The 24,666-nt window shown below is 46.7% G+C and overlaps 1 pseudogene; it reads right to left on the bottom strand.

Moving 5' to 3' along the window:
* Nucleotides 1-16,617: 16,617 nt before the first annotated feature.
* Nucleotides 16,618-18,703, bottom strand: LOC129679681 (10 kDa heat shock protein, mitochondrial-like; annotated as a pseudogene).
* Between the last annotated feature and the right edge of the window lie 5,963 nt (nt 18,704-24,666).

Raw genomic sequence — 24,666 nt, 5'->3', positions numbered from 1 at the left:
GCCATCCTTGGCACCCAGCAAGTGGTATAGCCTGTTCAAGTATGTCAAAATGTCATGAACTGATGCCAGCCATGGTGGCACATGTTTGTAATCACAGTACACCAAAGTGATCTGTTTGAAATGTTAAGTCAAGGATGAAGATGTGGCTCAGTGGGTGGAGCACTTGCCTAGTATGCATGAAGCCGTGGGTTCAATCCCCAGCACTGCATAAACCAGGCATGGTGCTTCAGACCTGTCCTCCCAGCATTTGAGAGGCAGAGGCCGAAGGATCACAAGTTCAAGGTCATCCTCTGTCTTCATAGAGAGTTCTAGGCAAGCCTGGGCTGTGTAAGATCCTGTCTCAAAAAAACCCAAAAAGGAAATGTACATAGTAAGATGTCTATGGGAATTCTACTGAGTGAAATAAGGAGATTACTTAATGTACTGTTAGGGAAGTGCTTGAGGTACATAAAAATCACAATGTACAGAAGAAACGCCTTTCCCGGCATGCATGTGAAGTAGAACAGCATGTATGTGAAAAACAGGAGGAAACTTCTGAGGACGTCCATAACCATGTGATGATATCTCCAAGGACATTTCTCTCTCTAGTTGCTAATCTTGCTGTAATGCAGATAAACGCCTTTTGCATCTTACAGATCTCAAATAAAATTAAGTCAGGTATGGTGGCACAACTTTAGGGCTAACACCCAGGAGGCAGAGGCAGGGAGGATCTCTGTGAGTTCAAGGCCAGGCTGATCTACATAGTGAGACCTTGTTTCAAATAAATAGATGATAGACAGACAGAACACAGAGAGACAGATAGATAGATGTCAGAAAACAAAATCAAAAGCCTCTTCTCACGTACACATGGCCAAAGGCAGCAAGGATTGTTTCAGATCGATAACCAAACCAGTGAATTTCCTTTGGCATCTGCTCAAACCTTAGAACAGACCCACATCCCTCCTCCCATCCCCTCGTGCACGCTTTAGCATTCTAAATAAATCCATATAATTTTGTATGTGTGGTCTGCCATGAATGCAGATAGGGACAGTGACTGACTGTCCCATCAGAACCACCAGAGAACCAAAGAGGGGAGAAGGATGAGGGCAGACTGAATGGAACCCTGCCACTCACTGGCTGCCTCAGCTCCAGCAATGTCCCACCCACTGAGCCTACTGACTTGTCGATCTCATTTTGTGAATTAACTCGAGAACTCTCCCGACAATCACTGAAGGCATAGGCCCCATGTATGCTCACGCATGGAGCTCCATTGTTTTCCAATAAGATTCAGGTTGTTTTCTTGTTTGGGTAGAAGCTGGTTGTAGGTTCTGGACATTCAGACTTGGCCTTCCCAGCTTGTCTATAACCTGTTTCTCACAGCCAACCCAGCTCTTTCGAGATGATATGGTTTAATTCAAATCCAGTTCTTTGCCCTCATGCCTGTGCTCTCTTTAGGGGTTAAATGAATGAGACCTTCATGCCCAGGACTTCTCACTAAGTTGATCACCAACGGAGCCTGATTCTAAAACAGTCAGTGGTCTTCACAGTCCAGCCTGGGAACTGGACAGTTTGACAGACCATTGGATGCCCTCCTGAAGGCTCCTGAGAGCTGACCAGTCTGTGTTCTGATGGTCCTGGGAGAAAGAAGACTGTCCCAGAGCCATGGCTTCTCCTTGGATTGAATCCAGCCTACACAGAGCTACTTGGGACCTAAGCTGTCTAAGTACACATGGATTCCTGGGTGAGTTTCCAAAAATCAGGAACGCTGTTTGGTCTGAGCAGGCTGTGCCCCCTAAACCACCACTTACAGATCAGTGGGGCCCCGTGTATTTCAGCCACAGATTTTGAGAACATAGTGTTTTTAGGGATGTCTATCCCTTCTCTTCGAGACATGGATCTGAACCGCATGTTGTTTCTGTTATTAGATGGAAATTAATTGTGTGTTATGTCTACTTGCTAGGAAGTCAAGGCCTCCAATTTGATTGTAACCCCTTTGGCTGTTGTAACCTAAGGAGGTTGCTGGAGTGTGGGAGGAGCTAAGTAGATAATACGCCCCTTCCTCCTGATTGAATCCATCAGCAAAGAAGAGCAGACAGAGGAATGAATCTAGGAACTGGAGCTGGGAAAAACCCTGAGGGAAGATAACAAGGCTGATTATGAAGAAATAGGTTGTAGGTGTCTATCTAACTGCCCATCCTAGAATTAGGCAGAGTTAGCCACTCAAGCCAGAACAATGCTGGACAGGCCTATGAAGCCAAGCCTGCCTCCAGGACTGAAGGCATGCATGCTCTCCAAGAGAACAAATGGGGAGAGAGTGGTGGGGTGGGGTGGGGACTCTGGGTCTGCATTCTGTTGCTGCACCAAGACACTAAAGTCATGTAATTTATAAAGGAAAGAGGTTTATTTGAGCCCATAGTTCTAAAGGCTCAAGTGGTTTGGCCCTGGCTTCTGTTCAACCTCTGGTAAGAACTATAAGGTGGCTTAATCCCATGGTTGATACGGAGTGGAAAAAGAGGGAGGGGCAAAGAGGTCAGATAGCCCATTCTCATAATAACCCCTTCCTGTGGGAATTACGAGATTCCTTTTGTGATGGCAAGCCCCCGTGACATGACCCAGACACCTCCTGCAGGCCTCATCACCTCTCAGTGGTGTGACCCCAGCAGTGGAGTGCAGCAGGCTTGGCAGGAACAAACCACATCCAAGCCAGGGCAAGTTAAGCATCTCAGTTCCTTCTCTCTGGACCATCAATTAGTTAGTTATTGCTCCTCCTGTGGGAATTAGCAAGAGAGGGAACCAAGGGACTGGGGATATGGCTAACTTAGAAGAGTGTCTGTCCAGAAAACACAAAGCCCTGGTTCTATCCATCACACTTCATAAACTAGGCATGAAGGTGCATACTCATAACCCCAGCACTCAGGAGGTGGAGGAAAGAGAATCAGAAGTTCAGGGTCATTTCTGACTACATAATGAGTTCCAGGCCAGTCTGGGATACATTACACCCTGTCTCAATCAGCCAATCAATAAAAAAATAAAATAAAAAAGGAGGGACAACGCAGCTAAGATGTTACCATGATGGCTCCAGCTCCTTGGAAACCTGGAGCTTGCCACCAACAGACACCTGAGGTATGACACAAAGCCAGTGTTTATCTTCAGCCACTCCGAGACCCCAGGTTGTCACAGTGAACACACGGTGGCTAGAACCAGAGAGCAGAACTTGAGTGCGAAGAGGAAGTTGACCTCCACCCCGGCTTAGTTTCATTCTTGTAACACTATTTTCTAGGCAGAAAAAGGAACCCTGGGCATGGTGGTATACTCTTGTAATCCCAGAGCAAGACAGGCTGAGGTTAGAGGAGGAAGAGTTCATGGTCAGCCTGGGCTATGTTAAAAAAAAAAAAAAAAGAAAGAAAAGAAAAGAAAAAAGCTACAAAAAGAAATTTAAAGAGGGATGAAGAGGTAGCTAATTAGTAGGGTGTTTCCATAGAATGAATGAGGCCTGAGTTCTATCCTTAGGACCGCATAAAGCAGGCATGGTGGTACACCCCTATAATCTCAGAATTTGGGAGGTTGAGGCAGGAGGTTCAGGAGCTCCAGATCAACAGCTCCGTATGTAGCCTGGGCTACATCAAGTAACAGGACGCTGTTGTTACAAGTAGCAGGATCTTCACTGCTACATTTGTTGCCTGATTGCTTTTCTGAATTCTAATTTTAAAAGCACAACTTTTACTTTCCTTCCTTTTGTCTTTTTCTGATACAGACCAGAAGCCTATGTGCGCTTCCCCTAAAGACACCCTCCACCTCCATCTCTTCCTACAGTCCTTTGCTCCTCTCCATGCCTAACTTAGGGTTAGGTTAGTTCTGATGCCCTGACTGCACACCTGGTCTGCCCTAAGTCATTTACTGCCTCACGTAGGTCCCCTAAATATCCTATGAGGAAGGCATTATTTCGACTCACCGCTTACACGTGGCAGCAGAGACCCAGAGAGGTGAAGTAAGCTGTTAAGGCCACAGGTGGGCAGCCACCGAGCAGGGTTTGAACCTGGATAGTCCTGTCCCAGAACTCAAGTGTCTAACGTCTCTGAGCAGTGTGGTTCTAGGGTCACGTAAGCCTGGGATGCACGCACAGCACAGCCCACACTCACCCCTGCCGGCGCCGAATTCTCTATGAGGCCCAGCCAGCATGCGCCTTGGATTCTTTCAGCAGCCTACAGAATTGTTCTATCTGAATGTATTTTTGCTTAAAATATTTTAATTTTTTAACTCTCACCATCATTATGATTACACAGAGAGAAAGCATGTTGTGTGTGTTTGTGTGTGTGTATGATTGTGTGCGTGTATGTGTGTAGTGTGTTTCTCTGTGTATGAGGTGTGTGTGATGTGTGATCTGTGTGTGTGGCCTGTGTATTTGTGTATGTTTGTGTGTGTGGTTTATGTGTGTTGTTTGGGTAGATGTGTGGGATCTATATTTTTGTATATGTTTGTGTGTAGCGTGGTGATGGTGTGTGTGTGTGTGTGTGTATGTGTACAGGTCAGAAAACAACTTATATACTTAGTTCTCTATCCTGTGGATGCTGGGGATCAAGCGCAGGCTGTAAAGCCTGATAGCAAATGTATAACTGGCTGAGCCCTCTTGCCAGCCCTTGTTTGTTTGTTCATTTTAAAGTTGAGAAGTGACCCACAAAGGCAAGACTGCCTTGGGCCCATGAAATCAGGGTCCTGTAACCACTCACTCTGAGTCCAGGTGACTACTTTTTTTAAAAATAAAAGATCTGTTTTTATTTTATGTGTATTAAGTGTTTGCCCGCACGTGTGTAAGTGCTTACATGCTAGCCTGGTGCCCTCAGAGGTCAGAAGAGGGCATGATATCCTCTGGGACTCGATTTACAGACACTTGTGGGCCACCATGTGGGTGCCGGGAATCAACCCGAGTTCTCTGCAAGAGCAGCCAGTATTCGTTCTTTTTTTCTTCTTTCTTCAAGACAGGGTTTCTCTGTGTACCCTTAGCTATCCTGAGCAGCCAGTATTCCTAACAGCTAAGCAGTCACCCCAGCACCCAAGTAACTCCTCTAAGTAGGTCTGTGTGTCTAGGTCTCCACAGGAGAGGGAAAGCCGCGTGGTTGCCTGTGTCTAGGTCTCCACAGGAAAGGGAAAGCTGCGTGGTTGCCTGTGTCGGATTGAGTGCAGAGTAAAGGAGCACATACACATGAAGTTTACCGCTCGGCAAGGTTTCTGTGTGATGAGCCACACCTGACCTCATCCTGGGACAGCAGCAGGGACCAGACCTGCTCTGAGAGCCAGCGAGCTGACAGCACCCGGCTCCAACACCTCATCAGGCTCACCAGCCATTCCAGAACACCTTCACTGCAGCCTCCAGAGAGATTCTGATGGGTTCCTCATCTGACTGAGGGGAGATCCATGCTCATAAAAGCTTCCAGACCTCTGAAGTAATTTCCCCCTTCCCACCTCCTCCCCAGCCCCTGGGGACCCTTCCCATCTTGGCTGTGGAGGAAGGACAGAACATGCTCCATGCTGAGTGAGTGCAAAATAAAAGGGCTCAGATTGGGAGCTCTTGGGGGGTTGGGCCAAGAACCCACCAGGGATAAGTCAACTCTGTGCAGTCCTCAAGCAAGTAACAGACCTACACCCTTAAAACGCTAATAATATCTGTGAGCTTGAGGGCAGCTTGTCTACATAGTGAGTTCTGGGACAGCCAGGGATATAGACACTCTGTCTCAAAAATAAGTAAATTAATTAATTAAATGATAATCACAGGATCTGGAGGGACAGATTGCTCAGTGGTTAGAACACTGTTCTTGCAGAAGATTCCAGCTTGATTCCCAGCACCCACACGGTGCCTCATAACAGTTTATGATTCCAGTTCTGGGAGATCTGATGCCCTCTTCTGGCCTCTGTGGGCACCAGGCACACATCATACATTTGGTGCACAGACAGACATGCAGGCAAAACCAAACCAAACCAACAAACCACACACACACACACACATACCCCACTTAAAATATGTTTGAAAAGAGATTGGAGAGAGACCCTCTACCCTATGAGCCAAAAAGTGACCCTTACTTCACACTAGGCCTGCTAACTTTGTTGTCTTGTCCCTGCCAGCCTCTGGGTCTATGAAAAATAGATGTTGGTCATGAGCCAACCAGTCGGAGGTAGTTTTGTTGCAGCAAGTCAGGTTTCAGTTCTGCTGCAGGTCCCGGCCCTTGAAGACCTTCCCTTTTCTAAGGCTAAAGTTCAGTTTTAGTTTTAGTTTTGAATTTTTGGTTTTTCTAGACTCGAATTCTCTGTGTAGCCTTGGCTATCCTGGACTGGCTTTGTAGCCCAGGCTGGCCCCGAACTCACAGAGATCTGCCTGCCCTCTGCCTCTCCAAGTGCTGGGATTACGGGCGTGCACGACCAGGTCTGGCTAGTCTTTGTTCTTAAAAATGGTTTCTCTTGAAACCCAGGCTGACTTGGAACTCATTATGTGGCAAAGGCGACCCTTGAACTTCTGATCCTCCTGACTCCCAAATGCTAGGACTACAGGCATGTGCTACCAAATCCTGCTTAGGTGCTATCTTAATTTGTTGTGCTTGAGGATCATTTGTTACACAGCAACACACACACACATGCACACGCGCACTTCCTTTATAGAGTCGTCTCTGTTCGTTCTCCGTGTTGCTTTAGCATTGTGCAGAAAGCCCTACTGAGACTAACGGTTGATTAAGAATCCCCTCCCTTCAAGATCTCAGGTTGGCTTCATCCTCACAGTGTCTGTATTCCACCCGACTGGGAGGGAGGAGTCAGGCTCGGGAACAAGCAGGCTTCCGTCCAATCGGTAGCTCATATTTGGAAGCTTCTTCTTGTCTGTTTCAAAAGTGTCCATCTCAGAGAGAATATTCCCTTACTAACAGTTCCCCTGCTGTTCCGGCAGTAGCTCATCCTTTCACCTTCTTTGGAAACAAGAGTTCATTCCCTGGCAAGCCGAGTGTTCCCTTAGCACTGAGCGGAGAGAGCTCCCATAGGCCTTTGCGCCCAAGACTATGGGGTCGGACTAGGGAGTTCTTTTCACTTCATAGTAAGCACATTAGCAATTGGGTGGGTCTGGGAGAGCAATGGCCACGAGAGGGCCAAGTTCAGCAGGTTATAAGCCCTTGCTATTGTGTCAATCTCTGTGGATAGGGACGAGATAGCAAAAATGAACGAACAAGGTCCTTGCCCTTGAGCTACCTGAGGTGGGTGCTAGGGACCAAACTCTGGTCCTCTGGTAGCGAAGCAAGTACTACCGGGCCACATTGCTCCTAATTTATATTTCTTTTAGTCTAGGTGGGGGAGACAAGCAAACCATCAGAGCAGCCAGAAGAGGGCTTCCTACTTGCAGGAGTTGAACACAGACCACAGGGAGCTGGAAAGGTCCCTAGGCCTTCGGAGGCAGAGCTCCTGAGTCAGTGGTGTCAGAGGGAGAATTAACCCGTGGAAGAAGCTAGGGATGGTTTCCTAGGCAAAGGGAAGGGCCCAATTGTGCTTGAGTTAACCAGGAAGGTTGCATGTGGTGGGGAAGCGTTAAGTGGAGGAAGGCCTTGCTGACTGTGGCATGGAGCTGGGGACCGTCCATGATGTGAGGGACAGCAGCTTCTGCAGAAAGGAGACAAGGCTGGGACTCCTGCGGAGGATGGAGCCGGCTGCCAGCACTGGTCCAGCCAGCTTTGGAAGTAGCCTTGGGGATGGAGACGAGGGGAGACACTCAGCGAATACAAGGCTTCAGACCACAAACAGGGTACAGGGAGCCATCACTCCTGGTCTCCAAACTTTGGAGATGAGCCATAGAGCTCCCCCCACCCCAAGCTTGGTCATTGTCACTTCTGGAGTGGCTGGAATCTAACTTACCTTTCTCTCGTCCTTCTTAGGGTCAGGCGGAAACACCAACAAGCAAACTGTATTTGCCATTTGAAGGGAAATCTCGCTAAAATAGACCCACAAACCCACTCCCAGTTGCTGGCAAGGAGCCCAGACAACAGGGAGTGCAGACTTTTCTCAGTTCCTCACAGGAGCCAGGTCTTGGCTACTGTCCCCTCTTGACAGAGTTCTTATAATTCTTGCTGTCACTGCCTAGTGAGGCTGCTTTTGCCCCCCCCCCCAGTTCATTTCTACATTTGACCCCAAAACTCGGGCCCCACAGGGCAGCCACAGTGATTCTGCAACAGTCTTACACTGTAGCCCAGGTTAGCCTAATCATGTAGGCAAGGCTGTTCTCAAATTTGTAATAATCCCCTCTAACTCAGTTTTTCCCCTCCTGAGGCAGGGTTTCTCTGTGTGTAGTTTCGGCTGCCCTGGAACTCACTCTGTAGACCAGGCTGACCTTGAACTCACAGAAATCCACCGAGTACGGGAACCAACGGTGCATGCCACCACCAGGCTGGCCTGCCTCAGCTTTTCAAGCCCTGGAGTTAGAGGCAGGGCCACCACACCTGCCTCAGATTAGTGTTTTAAAAATACAAGGCCAGGTGGGGCTGGGGGGGGGGTTGGGGGGGGCAGCACACCTTTAAACCCAGCGCTTGGGACGCAGAGGCAGATGGATCTCTGTGAGTTTAAAGTCAGCCTCATCTACAGAGTGAGTACTAGGACAGCCGGGACCACACAGAGAAATCCTGTCTCAAAAAACAAACAGACAGACAAACAAATCAGGGGCTCCGTGGTTAAGAGCACTTGTTGCTTTTCCAGAGATTCAGTTCCTGTCACCCACAGGGTGACCCACACCTATCCCTAACTCCAGTCCACAGAAGCCAATGCCCTTTTCTGGACTCTGTGTGTATTGAATGCACACGGTGCACATCTCTGCACGCAGGCAAAACTCCCATACATGTAAAATACAATAAAATGTAAAAAAGATACAGATTAGGGGCTGGGGAGATGGGCCGCAGTTAAGAGCACTTCTCTTAACACACACACACACACACACACACACACACACACACACACGCACGCACGTGTATGAGTGAACAGGGTCTCATGTGCAGGCTGACCTCAAACTTTCTGTGCAGCCAAGGTTCTTCTGAGAGCGGTGCCCCAAACAGCTGCATAAGTCACACACCCGGGAAATGAGCTCTGCCCAGAGCTATGCGGGGAAATCATGACAGTTGTTCTTATCTGCAAACTGAGAGAAACCACCTTTCGCTGACTGAAAGGGAAAAGGGATGTGTGAGAAGGGCTTTAGTGCAGCATGCATGAGATTCCAGGGTAACCAAGGCTACACAGAGAAACCCTGTCTGGAAAAACCAAAACCAAATGAACAAAAATATATATTTATTTACTTCATGTATGAATGTGTACTTTTTGAGGTGTGAACCACCTTCTTTCAGGCACCCATGGAGGTCTGAGGGCGTCAGAGCCCCTGGAACGGGAGTTTTATGTAGTTGTGAGCCACCTTGAGCCACCTTGAGGGTGCCGAGAACGGAACACGGGTCCTCTGTAAGAGCAGTGTTCTTAACCACTAAGCCTTCTCTCCAGCCCCCAATATTTCTTTGAAGTACCAAGGGAAGCAATCTTTTTAAATTATAAACTTTAAAATTGTTTCCAAATTATGTGCATATGTGACTGCCTGGGTGTGGGTATGTGCACGTGAGTGAGCGCAGATGCCCTCAGAGGTCAGAGGCATCGGAAGCCCCTGGAGCCGGACTGACGGACAGCTGTGAGAGCCGCAGCAACAACACCGGCCTACTGGAAACTGAACTCACATTCCCTGCAAAAGCAGTTCAGGCTCTTAACCACCACTAAGCGCTCTCTCTGGTCCCTGAACAGTTCTTTTAAGTCCTCCAACAAAGTGTTCCGCTGTTTGGTGCAGAAGCTCTGGGCAAGATTTATACACGTCTCTCCCGTCCGTGCAAAACTTGAAGTGACATGTGTTTAGGCAACTTCCTCTCCTAGCCCGCCTCCTAACTCGGCTGATTGCTTTTCTCTCCTAATTTTTGCTCGGTCCTGACTTCGGCAGTCACCTTAAAGAGAAAGACACTGCCCGATGTGTGTTTAGTAAACCCTCTTTGGAACATGGTAGAATATACAAATAAATCAAACACGAGGAAACAGCGTAAACGGACACGGTCTTACGGGGGCGGTGAGTTTCTAAGCATCGGCAGGCCATTCCTTCCAAGGATAAACAAAACTCCAGGACCACGTGAAAACCCATCTCTTGGAGCAGGGAGAGCCAGCGCAATGGCAGGGCAGACCCCTCAACCGGCGTATTTCATATCCCTTTGTAAACAGGAAGCACACATTTCTAACAGCCGAGTCCCGGAGGAGCAGAGAGGCACGGGCGTCGGGGGGCGGAGTCAGGGGTGGCCGCTGGATCTGTGAATGAACAAGTTAGGACCGGGAAAACTTACTCTGCAACACTACCCTGTGGGGGCTGGCGAGGACCAGTGGGTTACGGAACTTGCTGTCAAGCCTGACAACCTGAGTTCGACTCTCTCCACGTGATGGACCATGAACACCAGTTCCCACAGCTGTCTCTGACCTCCACATGCCCACCCGCGTACACACATGTCCATGTGTACACACCCACAACTAAATGTAATTTAGAAATGACCAGTTTTAACCAGGCCGTGGTGGTGCACTCCTTTAATCCCAGCACTCCGGGAGGCAGAGGCAGGGGGATCTCTGTGAGTTCGAGGCCAGCCTGGTCTGCAAAGCAAGTCCAGGACAGCCAAGGCTACACAGAGAAACCCTGTTTCAAAATACTCCCCCTCCAAAAAAAAAAAAAAAAAAAAAAGTAAAATAAGAAATTATCAGTTTGTTTTTCTAGTTATTCTGGTTTACTAATCAAGTAAGCTAACAGCACTCCTTCTTAACATTTGGAGTAATAAGCAAATGTTAATTTACACTGAGTGAAACTGAATCATCATCCCGGAAATTTTGTTGTTTAGTTCATGTGCTGAGGCATGAATTCAGGGCCTGACGCATGCCAAGCCCATTCTCCACCTTTGAGCACCCCTTCATCCCTGAAAACTGCAGCAGCGTGTAGAGTCTGTATGTCCGCTTAAAATAGTTCCCAGGCAGGGGTGGTAGTGCACTCCTTTAGTCCAGGGACTTGGGATGCAAAAGCAGGCTGATTTCTGTGAGTTTGAGAGCAGTCTGGTCTAGGTAGGGAGTTCCAAGGCCAGATAGGCTACATAGTGAGCCCCTCTGTCAAAACAAACAAAAAATAATTCCTGGCCCATTGGGGTGATGGAGCTTGAATTTGATCCCCGGAACCCACATAGTGAAAGGAGAGAACCAACTCCTGCAAGTTACCCTCTGACCTCCTTACGAGGCCATGGCACCCACACTCGCACATACAACAAACAAACAAACAACTGAAGTCCCCATTAATGGTGCATGCTTATAATCCCAGCACGTGAGCAGGCTATGTCAGGAAGCTAGTTTGTGACCAACCAGAACTGCGAAGTAAGACCTCATCCCCAAACCAAAAAGAATTATTTTTCTTTGAGCCGATTATGATCAAGGATATTTCTTTGAAAGTCCAGGAAATGTCGCATCTGCCCTTAGCCTGGCTGTTAGGGTCACCTTCTGCTTTTCATTTTCTCTGAGCTGCTTGCGCACTTTGTAAATTGTACAACGTTGGCAGGGACACAAACAATCCTTGCCCTCGGACACACGCACTGTGTGTCCTGGGAGGCAGTTAACCCATGTGGGGCTGTTGGCCAGCATCGCCAGCTGGGAACCTGCTTGCAAGTTCACTGCACTGTTCCCTATCTGATTAGCATCGTGGGATATTTGGACTCCCAAGAGCTTCTGACTGGCTCCTTCATTACACAACAGGTTCCATTAAAATGTTGTGTGTGTGTGTCTATGTCTGGGTGTTTGTGCGCACACACATGAACATGCTCAAACACGCTCACATGTGTGCACACATTTAAAGGCTAAGAAGCTGACTTTGGGTGTCTTTCTCGATCTTTCTCCACTTTATTTTTTGAGTGTCTCACTGAAACTGGCGCTCATAGTTCAGTGAGGCTGGCCAATCAATCCCAGAGATTCTCCCATCTCTCTGTCCCCAGAACTGGGATAACAGCTGCAGACCATCACACCCAGCTTTTACCTGGGTTCTGGGGGCTAAATTTAGGTTTTCGTGCTTGTGTGGCGAACACTTGACTAACTGAGCCATTTCCCTAGTCCCATCACACTTTCATCCAGAGTCCTTTTGGGTCTTTCTCTGCTAGGTTGGAGTCCCACCTCCAATCTTTGATTTTATCAAACTATCAAGCTTTTATAGTAACTATGTTGAGAGTCTCATATGATGCAGGACTAAGTCTGGCTGAATCTCCAAGCACACAGCTGGATCCTGCAGCAAACCCAAGAGTGAGAGCTGACACTTTGGAATTCAGATGTTGGACACATGCTGTGCAGAGCTGACCCAGAACCCTGGTTCCCCTACCCTCTGATGGCCTAAGCCCCCTGGGTTCCCGGAAGCCCTCATCATGACTCCTCAAAAGGATGCCCAGAGACACTAGCCTCTCATAACTTTCTATTTTGTCATCTTGTCATTTTTCCAAATCAAATTCCACAAACCCAGGTTTAAAACTAACCAATTAAAGGCCAATGAGCAACTCACTTCACACTTACTCTTGTTCAGGCCCCAGCTCAGCTCAGTCCAGGGCAGGGAGGAACAGGCAAGCAGAACTTCTGGGCACTGAGGACAAGGGCATGGGAGCCGGGGCACCAGCCCAGACTGGATGGGAGGCCCTCCCGGATTTTCAGGCACACGCCCTAGTAGGAAGACAGCTGCTGGAGAACCGTTTGTCTTGGAGTCCCTGGCTTGCTGGTCTCCAGCTCCACACCGGGCAAAAGATCAAAGCTGCCCTGCAGAACTGTCTCCATTAGTAATCCAGAATTTTAGCTTCTTCCCTGGGGAAGCACTGCCTGTGTTCCAGGCTGTCTTTCCCCATCTTGACTCTCGGAGCTGGCTGTAATAGGAAGAATACTTTGGCTGAAGACCCACCTTAAATATCCTCTCCCAATCCCTTTTTTTCTACATGGTCTATTTTTCAAACTGTCATTTTTTTTTTAAATACCCATTTTGTGGGTTAAAAAAAAAAAGTGTGACGGAAGGGAGGATATTTAGGTCCAGAGAAGGCCCGGTAAACGATCCAAGTTTGTGTCCACTCCTCCCGGCAGCAGCATCCACGGCCGGCAGTGGGGTTTTCCTGCCTGTGGTGGGGTACCTCCCTGTTAAAACACTTTTTGCTGCTTTTTCCTTTCCCTGCCCCTGGGTAAGTTATTCCAGTGAACTTCTTTCCACCTCAGAGGGAAATAGTGGACAGGAAAAAGTGGTCCTGTGGTTGGTAGCCCTGGCTCCAGGTGGATTCTGAGCTTTTTTGAGAACAGGTCAGGGAAGACGACTTAAGCCCCGCCCTCTAAAGGGAGTTCTGGGAACCCCGTGTTAACAAGAGGAAGATACTTCTTCCAGACCAGTGGCTCTCAACCTTCCTAAAGCCACAACCCTTTAATACCGTTCCTCATGCTGTGGTGACCCCGAACCATAAAATTATCTTTGTTGCTACCTCATAACTGTAATTTTGATACTGTTCTGAATCATAACGTAAGCATGTTTCAGACATAGAGGTTTGCCAAAGGGGTCTTGACCCACAGGTTTAGAACCACTGCTCTAGATAAATCATATCTATGAAACATCCACAAGGCGCCAAGCCCTTCTCCAACCAGCTGGCTTAGCCCTCAGACTCCGCGAGATGCGCTTTGTGACTTCCCTGTTACAGATAGCTCAGAGAGGGGCAGTGGGTTGCCCCAGGCAGCACAGCGCTTAGCAGCAGCGTTGGCAACTCAGGTTTTTCATTTGTTTGTTTTTGCTTTTAAAAATATTTATATATGGGGCTGTGTGAAGAGATGGCGTAGAAGTTAAGAGAGCAGCCAGGTGTGGTTGGGAGGCAGAGGCAGGCTGATCTTGGTGAGGTCAAGGCCAGCCTGGTCTACAAAGTAAGTCCAGGACAGCCAAGGCTACATAGAGAAACCCTGTCTTAAAATTCCCCCCCAACCCCAACACACACACCAAAAAAAAAAAAAAAAAAAAAAAAAGAAGAGAGCAGCTGGGCATGGAGGCACACACATTTGATCTCCTGTCTGAAAAAGAAGAGGAGGAGGAGGAGGACTTTCTGCTCTACAGCAGGACCAAGGTTTGGCCCCAGTACCCGAATGGAGGCTCGCAACCACATGTAACTTCAGTTCTAGGGCATCTGACACCCTCTTCCGAACTTTGAGGGCACCAGGCATGCACATGGGGCATAGACTCATGCGGGCAAAACACCCAGACACATGAAATAAATAGATCTAAGGACACCTTTAATCCTGGCACTTGGGGGGCCAGCCTGGTCTACAGAGCAAATTCCAAGACAGCCAGGGCTACACAGAGAGACCCTGTCTCGAAAAAATATATATCTAAAAGCATTGCTGTGTGTATATACGCATCTGAAGCCTGAGTTCCTCTGTTTGGTCAGTGTAACCAGCTTGCCCTGGGGGATCCCCAAGTCTCCCAAGAGCTGAAATTGCAGATGAGCCACAACACCTACTGGTCATTACAGTTTGATTACAGAAGCCTGACATCATGAGCTCTCGGTCTGCTTTCTTATTTTAGTTTGTTATTTCCTTATTTAGGTTTTCTGAGACAGGGTTTCTCTGTGTAACAGCTCTGGCTGTCCTGGAACTCACTTTGTAGACCAGGCTGGCCTGGAACCCACAGAGCTCTGCCTGCCTTTGCCTCCTAAGTGCTGGGATTAAAGGCGTGTGCCACCACTGATATTGTGAACTAATTCTTAAAAGTGGTCCTTTGACTCCCCAATGGGTGCCATGTAATGAGGGTGTGTGCACACATGAAGGAATAAACAAACGTCAAAAGTAAAGATTTGTTACGAATTGTATATTGTAGTTGAAGCTGGGCAAATTACATCACATGAGCTTTCACAAGCTAAAGATAAAGAACATATTACAGCAATGGGAGGGATGATGGGCTAGAGAAAATAATTGCACATTTAAATAGAATAGTCAGGGTTGGATAAGTAGAGGGGGTGACATACGCCTGAGAACTTCAAGGAGATGTGAGAGGTAGGAATGTCAGCACCAAAGAAAGGATTAACATGGTCAAAGGCAACAGAGACATTAATGACAAGGTTGGAGCTTGCTTGGTTCATCGGTGACCAGAGAGGCCAGTGTGCCTGCAACAGAGCAACCAGAGGCCATGCATAAGAAAAGGCCACTCTGCTCACAAGGTGAGAATAAAGTTCAAGGGTGATGGGTAATGATTGCTCCACTGGGGCCCAGGCTGGGAGCTTCAGGAGGTCGGATGTGGAGACATCAGGAGGCAGAGCAACCAGCCGTCCTGATAGGTTGGTGGGACCCGAGACGCTATGGAATCCCAAGGTTTCTGTGGACAGCTAGAGAGGAAGCTAGCATCCACTGAGCTGACCTGGGGAGGCAGATATGGGGCTACAGGGAAGACCAATAATTTGGTTTAGGGCATAGTGAATCTGTGATGTGTGGTTGCTCTTAGCTCAGGACCCTGGAGCCCCAAATGAGAAATGCATGATTCCATTTGAAAATTGGTTAACTTCTTAATGGCCTTGACTATTTCCTCCTGATGTGAATATCAACAATGAAATGGTTCTTGGTAGGAGTAGGGCCCATTACCATCACCTCCAATATATTGCCAGGTGATGGTGGCTCATACCTTTAATCCCAGTACTCAGGAAACAGAAGCAGGAGGAGCGCTGAGTTTGTAGGCCAGCCTGATCTACAGAGAGAGTTCCAGGACAGCTAGGGCTACACAGAAAAACCCTGTCTTGAAAAAAAAATTAAATATATTGTTACTATTATTGCATATGTATGGATGTTGTTGCCTGCATGTAGTCTGTATATCATGAGTGCAGTACCCATGGAGACCAGAAGAGGGTGGCAGATACCATGGAACTGGGTTTATAGACAGTTGTATCTGTGTAGGTGCTGGGAACCAAACCTGGGTCCTCTAGAAGAGCAGCCAGTGCTCTTGGACATTGAGCCATCTCTCTAGGCTTCTGGTTCTAGGATCCAAATTCAGGTCCTCGTGCTTGACCAGTAAACATTCTTACAGATTAAACTATCTCCTTGATAACATTTTTTTTTTGACAATAATATTTTTTTTTCATCCTGGGTAGTCATACACTGTTTGTGTCTAAAGCCATTATTCAGAGAAAGTTTTATTAGTGTGATGGCTGTTCTTGGTTCCACTTTATATTGTGTGTGGAATTAACTAAATCCCAAGTGGCAGGAACACCTGAGAGATCTTTTCTTTCCTTTCTTTCTCTCTCTCTTTCTAATTTATTTTTGAGACAGGGTTTCTTAGTGTAGTCTTGGATATCCTGGAACTTGGTCTGTAGACCAAATTGAACTTGGTCTTCAAGCTGGCCTTGAACTTACAGAGATCCACCTGCCTCTGCCTAGTGCTGGGATTAAAAGGGACTTTCCTTAATAAAATCATTTGACGTGGAAAGATCCTTTTTTTATTTTTATTTTTTTAGTTTAGGCACCATAGGTTTATTATACATGATGAAATAGTTGAGAACATCAGCAGAATGAGCAACTTCATGTGACCCCATTTCAACAGTGATTTCAGTCCACATACTTTCCAAGAATGTCACCGTCTGGAAATTAGAAATAACCTTTGTCCTTTAGAACTACTTTGGTCATCCATACTCTGGCAGAAGACATTTTTCCCAACTTTCATCTGATTGGTTGGATCTCTGTACCCTTTGCTTTCACAACTGGTCCCACAGCCACTATTGTTGCTTGGGTGTGCTACCTTTCCTTGAGACTTCTGGAAGCATAGAGCCACCTTTGGCTACAGTTTCGGCAGTATTCCTTTCAACCAATACTCCATCAAAGAGGGGAATAACATCTCTAAAAGCTTGTCCAGCCACGACTGCCAAAGCCGCCAAAGCCGCCAAAGCGAGGGCTCTGCACTCAGGCCAGCACTGCAAGGAGAGGTGGGAAGACCCAGTTTAATCCGGGTTCTTTTTCTGTTTGTTTTCTTTTGTTTTGAGGCAGGGTTTCTCGGTGTAGCCCTGGCTGTCCTGGACTCACTCTGTAGACCAGGCTGGCCTCAAGCTCACAGAGATCCGTCTGCCTCTGCCTCCCTGAGTGCTGGGATCAGAGGGATGTGACACCATGCCTGGCTTTTAATCTGGTTCTTTAGAGGTGGAAAGATCCATCTTTAATCCAGGCCACACCGTCTGTTGGAAGCCTAAATAAAAAACATGCATCCCTGTATATATAACTTAACTAGCTTACACCGTGCGTGTGTGCGTGTGTGTGTGTGTGTGTGTGTGTGTGTTTCTTTGTAAATCTCATGAGAGTGATAAAGAATTTTGTTAGCACAAGTCTGTAAGGGGAGAGCAGAATGTGGACCCACAGTGCTGGCTTTATAAGATTTATTTTTATATTTATTTTTATTTGTATATGTGGGTGTGCGCCCATATGAATTTGTGTGCACTGAGTGTGTCATCAGAGAGCATGGGATCTCTTAGAACTGGAGCTATAAGTGCTTGTGAGCTGTCCAAAGTGGGTGCTAGGAATCAAACTTGGATCCCTTGGAAGAGCAGCCTGTGCTCTTGACACTGAGCCATCTCTCCAGCCCTATTTTTCTTTCTTTCAACAGCAACAATTTTCTCAGCTCTTCTCCCTGAGTCTGCTGAACTTTCTCCCCCCTTATTCCATTGCTCTTGAGGCTTCTGTGGAATGTCTGACACAGTCAAATCTTAAAGGGCTGGTGTACAGTTCCGAATACTTACATGGGTGTGAAAGGCTCTGGTTCAAACCTCAGCCTTACAACAAACAAACAAATTCAACACAAAAAAGGCACTAGGGATTAAAACAAAACAAAACAAAAAAAACCCAAAAAACTAGGATACAAACAAACAAACAAACAAACAGGCCAGGCTGTGGCGATGTATGCCTTTAATCCCAGCACTCAGGAGGCAGAGGCAGGCAGATCTCTGAGTTTGAGGCCAGACTGTTCTACAGAGTGAGTTCCAGGACAGCCAGGTTTATACAGAGAAACCCTGTACACATATGGTACAAGCAAAAATGAAATCTTTTTAAAATAATAGTTTTACGTTATGTTTATTTCTTTGTTTGTTTGCTTGCTTTTCTGTGTGTGTGTGTGAAACCAAGTAGCATAAGTGTGCTAAGATGTGTGTTTGGAAGTCGTTTCTCTTCCATGGAGGGCTTCAGGAATAAAATTTAGACTATCAGGCTCGATGGCAAGCCTTTAGCCGGTGAGCTGTTTCACTGGCCCCAAAATTAGGAGTTCCATAGAAGATCTTCATTTCTTCATGCTTCCCTTTTCTTTTCTTTCTTTTTTCTAAGATTTAAGAATGATTTTATTAGCCAGTTTCAATGGCACACGCCTGTATTTCCAGCACTCAGGGAGGCAGAGGCAGGCAGATCTTCGTGAGTTCGAGGCCAGCCTGGTCTACAAAGCAAGCCCAGGACAGTCAAGTTTACACAGAGAAACCCTGTCTCAGAAAAAAATTAAAAAAACAAACAAACAAACAAACAAACATATTTGAATTCCTTGTTGTAGTCACCAGTTTTATGGTTGTGGATGGGAAAGACTAATATTACCTCGTGTACTCTAAAAGAAGGGGACGAGTTTCCTAACTGCTGAGCTATCCTTTCCACCCACCTCGAGGTGCATCCTCCCTTTTTTTTTTTTTTTTTTTAATAAATGAAGATGACTTTGAACTTCTGATCCTTCTGCCTTCACTCCCACCACCCCCACTTTATGCTGGGGATCAACCCCAGGCATGATGCATGCTGGGCAAACGCTGGACCAACTGAGAGACACTCCCAGCCCTGGGCCTCCCTTTTGAGATGGGCCGTGTAGGAGCTGTCAGGCTGCCAGTCCATTGACATCTTGTTAAACGGTGGGGAGTGGCGTATCTAGGCCGGGCCAGGATGTGATTCAAAGTCACGGCATACACCCCCGGTTTGTCTCTGGAACCTTTCCCGACCACCTCCTTGTTTTTCCACCCTGCTACTTCTTGTGCAGAAATTTCTTGGTTCTTAACTCACTTTGTTTTGGCTTTGGACAAAGTCTTTCTCCTCCACCCATCCCTTTGCTGGTCTGCTGGGCGTGACTCATTTTTCTGGATCTCAGTAGCTACGGTGTTCCAAGCCATTGCTCTGGGTCTTTGTCCTTGAATTTGCCCCATATGCACACTTGTTCCCCTGGTGTAGCCTATCTTCGGGATCTGCTAAATTCACCTCTCACTAGGACCATAAGGATGGTTGTGCTGGCCTGCAGCTTTTCGATTGTAGAATAAAGCCACTGTTGCTTCCTTAGAAAACAAAAACAAACAAACAAACAAAAATCACTTCCAAAGGGTTAAAATTATAGCTTTACAACTTTGAGCACTTACCCACTGTGTGGAACCTGGGTTCAACATACGGAAACAAGAGCAACCACAACAAAAACCACCTCAAGATAAATAGTACAGGAAATGAAAACAAAAGCCACAATTGGTGGTATATGCCTCTAATCCCAGCCATTCAGGGGGCAGAGGCAGAAGGATTAAGAGTTCAAGGTCAAGGTTGGTCTAGGATACTTAGCAGCTAAGTCTGAGGTTAGCCTGGGTTACTTGAGGCCCTGTTTCCCCCAAAGGAAGAAAAGCAACAGCAGGCAACAGCAGCACTCACCTGTAATTCCAGCACACCATGGCAGAGGTACAGAACAGGCTAGTCTGCTGTACTGGGCTATATCTAGAGATCCTGTCTCAAAAACAAAAATAAGAACAAACAAAGAAACAAAACAAAACAAAAGAGAGGATGGGAGAAGGGGGAGAAATAGAATAGAAGCAAGAGTATTGTGCAGGAAACTAGAAGGGAGTGACCTCTCTCCTGTGGACACAGAGAACACTGGGAGACACAGGTAAATCTCCAGGTTCTACTTTAGGTGATATGGGGTGTGTTGAATTTAGGACCTCAGACATGCAGGTCAGGCCCTCTCCCACTGAGTTACATCCCTGGCTTTTCCCAGGGTTCTTGGCATAGTGGCAGTCGTTTGCATAGTCTCGAGAAACATCAGCCTAGACTTTAACCTAGATCTTGAAGACAGAATTCATTGTATGCAGGTCTTTGTTTTTATTTTATTCATATTTTTACAATCTCTTTGTGTTTATTTCCAGAACTTGCTCAAGTCAAGTCCTTGCTAAACACCTAATCAACTCACTCTGTCTAGTTCACAGAGCAGCCGTCAGCATCCGAGACCTTTTACCATAAAACGAACTGTCAAAGGTGCTTACTGTGGACTGGAGAGATGGCTCACAGGTCAGCAGCACTGGCTGCTGTTACGGAGGACCCAGGTCTTATTCCCAGTACCCACATGGTTGCTCATAATCACTTATAACTTCAGTTCCAGGAAATCTGATGCCCTCTTCTGGCTTCTGTGGGTACTGCACACAAATAGTGCACTTACAGACAAGTAGGTAAATACACAGATAAAAACATTTCTAAAATCCATGTTTACGGCCTTGCTGAATAGAGCTTCCATTCACTGGGGGATGTGGAGGAGGGGCTTTTGTAGACCCAGAGGCTGAGGATGAGAACTCCCAGAAACCTCTGCCCTGCTACTTAGCATTTCATAGCTTCAAATAGGTATTTCGCTTATATGTGTGGAGGGGGTGTTTGTTATTGCTGTTTTGCAGAGCTGGAGCTGGGGCCCAGGCCTCCATGCATAGCTAGGTAATTGCTTTGCCACTGATCTATATACCCTCCACCCCAAGGTACATTTTTAAATTCACAAAGCCCACCCCTTCATTAGCCCCCTTTTGGTTTTTCGTTATTTTAACATGAATTTGGTTCCCATGAGGTCAAGACTTGATAATTACATTCAGCCTTTTGCAATTATTGGTGAGGAACCAGGTAACAGCACTGACATTTAATATTTAATTGTTTTTGATCAGCATTAATTAGTCACAGATGTATACCAGATTTCCATTTAATTAAATACTCTTGGGAACATATTGTGGGCCTGGGTACTGTGACCACATCAAAAAGTAAGCGTTCAGCTTTAAAACTTGGGCCCCAGAGATGCAGGCAGCCATGGAGAGGAGATTCCAGATGTCTGGAATTCCCTTTGCCTCAAAAGCAGACCTCCTGCCTCCAGGTCTTCAGACCTCAAATCTCAGTGTTTCTTTCGGGAATTTCCAGACTCCCCCCACCCCTGCTGCTTTTCCCCCCTTTCTCCTTCCTTCCCTCCCTCCTTTTCTCCCTCTCAGTCTCACTCATCCTCACCATCATCATTTGTTATTGCCTCTACCCTCTCTGCTGAAACTCACTTTGCAGACCAGGCTGGCCTCAAACTCAGAGATCTGCCTGTGTCTTCTATTGATTCATTCTCCAGCCCAAGCAAACACAGGTGATTACTTCTCCCAGGAAAAGCAAGCCCACTACGGACCCCTCCTCTTCCTAAGTTTTGCTCCCTTCTCTTTGTTCCCTTTTAGAGAAAAACTCACAATGGTGTCCTGTGGGGCTGGGCAGGATTAACTCAGCTGGTGCTTGTGAGCCTCGTTCAGCCCCTAGAACCATCTAAATGGGATGTGGTGGTGCAGTTACATGAGCCCAACAGTTAGGAGATGGACACAGCAAGAAGGAAGAATTCAAGGTCATCCTCAGCTACGAATAGCAAGTTCAAAATCAGCCTGATCTATAGGAGACCCCATCTCAAAAATAAACACTAAATGAAAGAGATGGTCTGCACCTGCTATCCAGACCAGGTTTTCCTCATCCCAGTCTGCCTCAATGCCTCACTCCCTTCAGCATTTACCTCTGGACAGTTTGGTTCTGGTCGATGTGAGCATGATATCACCGATGTTACTTCCTTGATGCGGATTCCAGTGATCCATTCGCTATGCTCTTACCAACCTGGCTGATTGTGTCTGTTTGTTTTTCTTCCTTTTGTAGAGAGAGCATCACACAAGCACTCCACACTGTCCTTTAACTCCTGAATCTCCTTCCTTAGTCTCCTCAGAGTGCTAAGATCAAAACAGGTCCTCCTCTAATAGGTGTGAAGTCTGCATTGTGCCATCTGCAAACACTATTTCATTTTATGTGGGGACTTGAACGTTCCTGCATTTTGGTACCTTTCAAAGTTCTTAGCGCACTGAACCTTTTTCCTAATCCTTTTCTTTCATTCTCTTTCCTTCTATCTTTCTGTCTGTATCTTCCCTCCCCCCTTTCTTCTTTTCTTTCTTAATTATTTGTATGCCTTGTGCATGCCAAAGTCACAGGACAACCTTGGGCATCAGTCCTTCCCTTTCTCTTCATCCACACCATTTAAGTCTTTTGTTGGGCATGGTGGCACACGCCTGCACTTGGGGAGGCAGAGGTAGGTGGATCTCTGTGAATTCGAGGCCAGTCCAGTCTATAAATTGGGTCTAGGACAGTCAAGGCTACACAGAAAAACCTGTCTTGAAAAAGCAAAAAAAAGACAGCATCTTTTATTGTTTATTGCTGGGTGTACTAGGTAAGCTGTCCGTGAGCATTTCGGAATTCTGTCTCCATCTCTCATGTCCTGTGCCATATAAGGACTGGGATTACAGAAATGGGACACTATACCTGGCTTTATATGGGTTTGGGGTTCTGAATTAGTCTTCATGCCTGAGCAGCAAGCTCTACCACACTGAGCCAGCTCCTCAGCCCTGTACCTCCTCTTTTTAGGAGGCAGAGGTGCTATGGCTCTGTCCTGAATCTCTGGAGCCGCTCTTGTACAAGTGAAACCCCAGTTATGTTTTCCTGCTCGTGTGTTGCTAGCTGCAGGACCACCTCGTGTTCGCTTTCCCCAGTTGCCTGCCTCATTTCCTTCCCTCCTCCCTCTTCTCTAATAGAGCGTGGGTTGGAAACTCTGCCTCAGGCTGTGATTTCTATGGAGCCCAGGCTAAGTCAACATTCCAGTGGACACACCGAGCAAGCAAGCAGGGAGAGGTCACTGCTGGAGATAAAAATGGAGAGCTTAGAAAGCACAATCATCCCTTGGTATCCGTGGAAGTGAGTCCCAGGATTCCCCCAACCCTGGGTACCAAGACTCAGAAATGTAAGTTCCCTAATATAAAATGCTGCAGGATGAGCTGTTCTAGATTTGCTTATATTTAATATAAGAAACCATGTGAAATTTTTATTGCATTTATTTATTTTTTTAGTGTGTGTGTGCATGCACACATACACAGATTCTGAAGCACTCAAGGGGAAAAAAGGATAACTTTTGGGAATCAGGGTTTGTTCCTTACCGTGAGGGTCCTGGGAATTGAGCTCTGGTCATCAGGCTTGGTGACAAGCACCTTTATCCACTTAGGCATCTTGTTGGTCCAAACAGTGTAAACATTTATCCTGTGTTATTTAGGAAATAACATTCTCAGTCTAAGCACAGATTTTTTTTTTTTTTAATCAGACCCAGGGCTTTGCACATACTAGGCACATGCTCTACAATTACACATTTTTAGATATATTTTAACCCATACTTGGCCATATACAGAGATGTAGAACCTACAAATTTACAGAGCTGTTTTTAATATTCATTTATTGTGTGTGTTTCTGTGTGTGTGTTTGAGCAAGGGAATGTTTATTTAGGTCCAAAGACAACTTTTGGGAGTTACTTCTCTCCTTCCACCATGTGGGTTCCAGGAATCAAACTCATGTTGTTAAGGTGTGGTCACAAGCACCTTTTATTGATTTATTTGGAGACAGGCTCACACCACATAACTTTGGCTGGCCTGGAACTCACGATGTAGACCAGGCTGGCCTCAGACTCACAAAGATCCACCTGCCTCTGCTGGAATTAAAGTTGCGACACCTCCACAATGACCTTCATCTGCTGGGCCATTTCACCAGCCCAGTGGCTGAGTCTTACCCTGGGAAGCCAAGGTTGTCTCCTGCCTCCTTTTGTATCACTTCTACAGAGTTGCCACAATCTGTCTGCTTCTGCCTTTGTGCCCACCATTCCAGTCCCAGTGCCATATATTTGTGATGGGATCTGTCATTCTTCCAACCCTTCTTATGTCTTCTCATTCCATTCAGAGTAAAACCAAAGTCTTGGCCAGGGTGTCTAAGATTCCTCTATGCACTTGCCTCAGCCTGGCTCATGCACCTTACTCCAGCCATCTTGTGTCGCTAAAGAGCTCAGTAGGGTACTGCCCCAGGATCTTTGTATATGCACCTCTCTGGGCCCTTTAGAATCTCTCCCATTATCTGTGTTGCTTGCTCCCTCTGACCTTCTGAAACGTCACTTGTACACTCCATTGCTTGTCAGCCCAAGGAGGCTCTATGGAGGAAGAGGGGACTGAGGGTGGGAAAGTTAGTGTTGCTAAAATTCCCCCCCTGGGGGTGGTAGCTTTCTTGGTTGTCAACTTGACTACATCTGGAATTAACTAAAACCCAGGTGGCTGGGTAAACCTGTAAGGGATTTTTCTTACTTAAATCATTTCAAGTAGGAAGACTCACTTTTGTTTTATTTTCCAAGACAGGGAGATAGGGTTTCTCTGTGTAGCCTTGGCTATCCTGGACTCACTTTGTAGACCAGGCTGGCCTCTAACTCACAAACCTGCCTCTGCCTCCCAAGTGCTGGGATTAAAGGAGTGTGCCACTACATCTGGTGAATAACTTACT

Source organism: Psammomys obesus, unplaced genomic scaffold, assembly GCF_907164565.1.
Source record: "Psammomys obesus unplaced genomic scaffold, mPsaObe1.curated_primary_1811, whole genome shotgun sequence".
NCBI classification, from domain to species: Eukaryota; Metazoa; Chordata; class Mammalia; order Rodentia; family Muridae; genus Psammomys; species Psammomys obesus.
Note: the sequence above shows the minus strand (reverse complement) of the source record. Positions and strands in the feature narration are given on the sequence as shown.